Below are 6,634 nucleotides of genomic sequence, written 5' to 3' on the forward strand. Positions count from 1 at the left end.
TCGCGTTTGTATTTTGCAGCTGTGACTTATTAAACTGATAGTTCGGTAATTTTCACATCTGTCAACACCTGCTTTCTTTGGGATTGGAATTATTATATTCTTCTTGAAGTCTGTGGGTATTTCACCTGTCTCATACATCTTGCTCACCAGATGGTAGAATTTTGTCAGGACTGGCTCTCCCAAGGCCGTCAGTAGTTATAATGGAATGTTGTCTACTCCAGGGGCCTTGTTTCGACTCAGGTCTTTCAGTGCTCTGTCAAACTCTTCACGCAGTATCCTATCTCCCATTTCATCTTCATCTACATCCTCTTCCACTTCCATAATATTGTCCTCAAGTACAGCACCCTTATACTCCTTCCACCTTTCTGCTTTGCCTTCTTTGCTTAGAACTGGGTTTCTATCTGAGCTCTTGATATTCATACAAGTGGTTCTCTTTTCTCCAAAGGTCTCTTTAATTTTCCTGTAGGCAGTATCTATCTTACCCCTAGTTAGATAAGCCTCTACATCCTTACATTTGTCCTCTAGCTATACCTGCTTAGCCATTTTGCACTTCCTATCGATCTCATTTTTGAGACGTTTGTATTCCTTTTTGCCTGCTTCATTTAGTGCGTTTTTATATTTTCTCCTTTCATCAATTAAATTCAACGTTTCTTCTGTTACCCAAGGATTTCTACTAGCCCTTGTCTTTTTACCTACTTGATCCTCTGCTGCCTTCACTACTTCATCCCTCAGAGCTACCCATTCTTCTTCTACTGTATTTCTTTCCCCCATTCCTGTCAATTGTTCCCTTATGCACTCCCTGAAACTCTGTACAACCTCTGGTTCTTTCAGTTTATCCAGATCCCATCTCCTTAAATTCCCACCTTTTTGCAGTTTCTTCATTTTTAAGCTACACTTCAAAACCAATAGATTGTGGGCAGAGTCCATATCTGCCCCTGGAAATGTCTTACAATTTAAAACCTGGTTCCTAAATCTCTGACTTACCATTATATAATCTATTTGATACCTTCTAGTATGTCCAGGATTCTTCCATGTATACAACCTTCTTTAATGATTCTTGAACCAAGTGTTAGCTATGATTAAGTTATGCTCTGTGCAAAATTCTACCAGACGGTTTCCTCTTTCATTTCTCTCCCCCAATCCATATTCACCTACTAGTTTCCTTCTCTCCTTTTTCCTACTCTCGAATTCCAGTCACTCAAGACTATTAAATTTTTGTCTCCCTTCACTACCTGAATAATTTCTTTTATCTCATCATACATTTCATAAATTTCTTCACCATCTGCAGAGCCAGTTGGCATATAAACTTGAACTACCGTAGTAGGCGTGGGCTTCGTGTCTATCTTGGCCACAACAATGCGTTCTCTATGTTGTTTGTAGTAGCTTACCCGCACTCCTATTTTTTTATTCATTATTAAACCTACTCCTGCATTACCCCTATTTGATTTTGTATTTATAACTTGACGTAACTTCTACATTTCGACATTCACGATATAGGGACGTGCCTTATCAAGAAGCAGCGCGGAACTTGGCACATCGTTCCATAACGGTGGTTTTCGACAGATATGCTCCCATGGATGTCTAATGGTGTTTGTCCTTCGGCAATCAAGAAAAGAATAACAAAATGGTTCAAATGGCTCTGAGCACTATGGGACTTAACATCTGAGGTCATCAATGCCCTAGAATTTAGAACTACTTAAACCTAACTAACCTAAGGACATCACACGCATCCATGCCCGAGGCAGGATTCGAACCTGCGACCGTAGCGGTCGCGCGGTTTCAGACTGAAGCGCCTAGAACCGCTCGGCCACACAGGCCGGCAAAAGAATAACAGCACGTTTCTCCTGTCTGGGCACATTTGGTAAAGACGCCTTCATAGTTCACGTTTCCACATTTATCGCAAGCGCGCCGGAAACAAACGAACTGAACACTAAACTCTTGCCTAGATGTCGTTGCTTATATACCCACATCGGAGCTGCACTACGTTGCACGTACGCTGCAGCAGCGTCCTCAAACGGAGACATTTTGATCGCCCGTTATACTTGCAGCAAATAAAACTTTTTGTCCACTGAAAACCACAGGAAAACTCAGTGGCTTTCTGAACGTGGCTCGCTGCAGAAATCGGCTCGCGTACGCCCAGCTGGGGCGGTGGAATCGCCGGTTCCGAGAACTGAAGGTAATGGAATGCAGGTCGCGCTTCCACTAACAGGCGGGGCCTGCCTATTTTGTAGAATCCATTGGAAATATCCGTGGCCTGTCGTTAGAATCAACTCGGTATGCCCAGCGATTGCCTGACAGTGCGCGCGCACACAAACGTTCTTGCCATTCTAAAGAGAGTACGGAGATATGTGTTAGTTGCACATTTTCATTTCCCTCCACCTTTAGCCCTATGGGCGATCCAAAACATAATGTAACTACACTACTGGCCATTAAAATTGCTACACCACGAAGATGACGTGCTACAGACATGAAATTTAACAGACAGGAAGAAGATGCTGTGATATGCAAATTATTAGCTTTTCAGAGCATTCACACAAAGTTGGTGCCGGTGGCGACACATACAACGTGCTCACATGAGGAAAGTTTCCAATCGATTTCTCATACACAAACAGCAGTTCACCAGCGTTGCCTGGTGAAACGTGGTTGTGATGCCTCGTGTAAGGAGGAGAAATGCGTACCATCACGTTTCCGACTTTGATAAAGGTCGGATTGTAGCCTATCGCGATTGCGGTTTATCGTATAGCGAAATTGCTGCTCATGTTGGTCGAGATCCAATGACTGTTAGCAGAATATGGAATCGGTGGGTTCAGGAGGGTAATACGGAACCCCGTGCTGGATCCCAACGGCCTCGTATCACTAGCAGTCGAGATGACAGCCATCTTATACGCATGGCTGTAACGGATCGCGCAGCCACGTCTCGATCCCTGAGTCAACAGATGAGGACGTTCGCAAGACAACAACCATCTGCACAAACAGTTGGGCGACGTTTGCAGCAGCATGGACTATCAGCTCGGAGACCATGGCTGCGGTTACCCTTGACGCTACATCACAGACAGGAGCGTCTGCGATGGTGTACTCAACGACGAACCTGGGTGCACGAATGGCAAAATGTCACTTTTTCGGATGAATCCAGGTTCTGTTTACAGAATCATGATGGTCGCATCCGTCTTTGGCGACATCGCGGAGAACGGACATTGGAAGTGTGTATTCGTCATCGCCATACTGGCGTATCACCCGGCGTGATAGCATGGGGTGCCATCGGTTACACGTCTCGGTCACCTCTTGTTTGCATTGACGACACTTTGAACAGTGGACGTTATATTTCAGATGTGTTACGACCCGTGTCTCTACCCTTCATTCGATCCCCGCGAAACCCTACATTTCAGCATGATAATGCACGTCCGCATGTTTCAGGTACCGTACGTGCCTTTCTGGATACAGAAAATGTTCCACTGCTGCCCTGGCCAGCTCATTCTACAGATCTCAGCAATTGAAAACGTCTGGTCAATGGTGGCCGAGAAACTGGATCGTCACAATACGCTACTCACTACTCTTGATGAACTGTGGTATCATGTTGAAGCTGCATGGGCAGCTGTACCTGTACACGCCATCCAAGTTCTGTTTGACTCAATGCCCAGGCGTGTCAAGGCCGTTATTGCGGTCAGAGGTGGTTGTTCTGGGTACTGGTTTCTCAGGATCTATGCACCAAAATTGCGTGAAAAAGTAATAGCATGTCAGTTCTAACATAATATATTTGGCCAATGAATACCCGTTTATCATCTGCATTTCTTCTTGGTGCAGCAATTTTAATGGCCAGTAGTGTAGTTACTGTGCAATCGTTGTCTTTTTTTTTTCGGCGATGAGCACCTATAAGTTACTATTCCTTCTCGTCTTGTTAGCTACATTGGAAGGTCGAAAATCCTTTCCATACCGGAATCTCAGTCAGCACGCTTCGGGTCGATCGCTAGTACGTCATCCCGGTTCAACGCACTCGGTCGGTATTTCCCCGCTCGCCCAGGACTTGGCGCTTGCGGTATATTTGCCACTAGACCCCTTCATCGATTCCTCTGCTTACTACCCATACATCACACCAACCGCATGGCGTCCTTAATAAACCGTTACGGAAATTCACGGTATCTTGATGTACGGATTGGCGTATGTGCTTGTCTGTGCGGAAGTACGGAGCGAGCGTTTGTAAGAATACTTTTCCGTAATCGTTCTTGAATGACAGGAGAAAAAAGTACAATAGTTGCACTAGGTCGGTCATGGACCATCATGGACAATTTTTTTTTTGGTATTATCAGTCTTCTGACTGGTCTGATGCAGTCCGCCACCACCATTTCCTATCCTGTTGAGATAACTTCTTCTCATAACAAGAAGGTGTGTAAGATGTAGCATTTATCTGTCACGTCAACTACATAGCACGAAAGTCGTAATGGTATGCTTTCCATCGGAAGATAACTTTATAAAAAATATAACTAGCCCATCTCATTGTGATTCGGCCTCTTTCATCGACAACTTTCACTTAGTGGAAGCTGTGGATGTTCTTTTTTGTGAGGGAATACAGTAGGATTAGAGTTTGTGTCTTTGATGTCTAAGTCTCTGGGGTGGAGCGCAAGCACGTCTCGGCAATGATAGGAGAAGGATACGGTTGTCGCCCACTTTGAAGGAACATAAACGCATTTTCTTTTAGGATTTATGGAGACGTCATCTAACGTGAAAGATTGTTTAGTAGCGTCTATTAAGAAGTACCGTACAGTTTCAGCACTCTCCACTCAGCTGAGCACACGATGAGGCGGTCGACAAAGCTGTAGCTCTCCACACGTTGTGAGATTCACTAGTATCTAAGCAGCCTGTTACCTGCGAAGTGAAGATTCGAAGCTCACCGCTTTCCCGCATTGAGATTCTGTCTCTGACACGCTGTTCGTGGTTCTACGAATTGTTTATTTATGGACATGGTCGTCGATGTACAACTGAAGCTGCTTGTAGCTGACGTCATACGCCACATGACAAGTTTTGTGCTTGTAGCATTCAAGAAAGCCACAGACATTTCTCATCTACATGTATCATCATCAGATGCCGATTCTGTTAATAGAGAAGACAAGGAAATAAAGAAAATTTTAGAAGTAAACAGCGGATCTGTACCACACTATTATAACCGTTATTAACACAACTGCAATATGTCGCAGTGATCCCGTGGTCTTATGAGACTGGATATGCTGAAGCTACAGCTGGACAAAGCAATTTTCATACAGTACCGCGTGATACCATTAAACATAGCACATTGTGCCATGACGTGCAGTCCTCTTTGTTATTTTTTCAGCAGTTGCATATACACAAGTTGTATAGTTTAATTTTCGTCTTTAGCAACTGTAACAAAAGTCTTGTTAAGACCAGGCTCGTTTCGCTTTATTTTAAAGCATCTTCAGCGGTCACTGTAACAATGTGGTTTCTTCTGTTACAAATTTGTTTGTTTTGATCATTAACAATTCGCATACTTTCAAAAATGGTTCAAAAGGCTCTGAGCACTATAGGACTCAACTACTGAGGTCATTAGTCCCCTAGAACTTACAACTACTTAAACCTAGCTAACCTAAGGACGTCACACACATCCATGCCCGAGGCAGGATTCGAACCTGCGACCGTAGCGGTCGCGCGGTTCCAGACTGTGGCGCCTAGAACCGCTCGGCCGCCCCGGCCGGCTTCGCATACTTTACTTTTTGCTATAACCAGTTTTTATTGTTTCCGTTACTCGCAGTCTTTCGTTGTTTATACCACTCTTCTCCCACTTCTACGTGTATGTGTTGGCAATTTCCACTGCACACAGCAGTTTCACTGCACTTACCACATTTACACTTCTGTGCATTGTCCTCTCGTCATTTGTCGTGTTTTGTTTTGCTTTTGCGGGATGCGTTCTTGTTTTGTTTGTTTCGATAGTGGTGGATGGGTCGGCTATCGCTCTGTGATTGTATTTTCCTCTAGGAAGAGAGACAGACAGACAGACAGACAGACAGAGAGAGCATATGTGTGTGCGTATGTGTTTTAAAGTTATTCTTTTTTTATTCTCTCTATTATGTAACGAACGTTTTATTAATGTGATTGCGTATTATTATTAATTAATTTTTATTTATTAATTGGTTTAGTGAGTCCTTTTTACTGTTTGGTACTTTTATTTAAATGGAGTCCTGTTAATTATGTTTGTGGTGGTTATGAGTCTATATTGCTTACTGTTTTCCTTAAGTTAAAGAAGACGGTAATGCCACATGCGTTTCGCAGCAGCAGATCTCGTCGAGTCTCCTTGCTGGAATTTCTCCACCTCAAATCGCTAAAGATAATTTATAGCTGTACGCAAATCGATCGGTACAGCCAAGTTCTGTGCTGTGTCACGTGTATGGAATGTAGCGTCCAGCTGTAGTTCGTGGAATTATTTAGGTCTTCGGAGAAACGTTCTCGACGAATCCCAAAACCGTGTAAAACTGCAGGTTCGCATCATCAAACCACACAACACTTCCGAACGACTTGCGTCTTTATAATCACCGAATATTTCTTTTGAAGTGATTAAGGGTTATGAATCCTATACACCTGATACTCCTTTTGTGCTTTTATATGTATTTATTTTCTTCAATACCATGAA

This window comes from Schistocerca nitens, chromosome 2 (genome assembly GCF_023898315.1).
Source record: "Schistocerca nitens isolate TAMUIC-IGC-003100 chromosome 2, iqSchNite1.1, whole genome shotgun sequence".
Lineage (NCBI taxonomy): Eukaryota > Metazoa > Arthropoda > Insecta > Orthoptera > Acrididae > Schistocerca > Schistocerca nitens.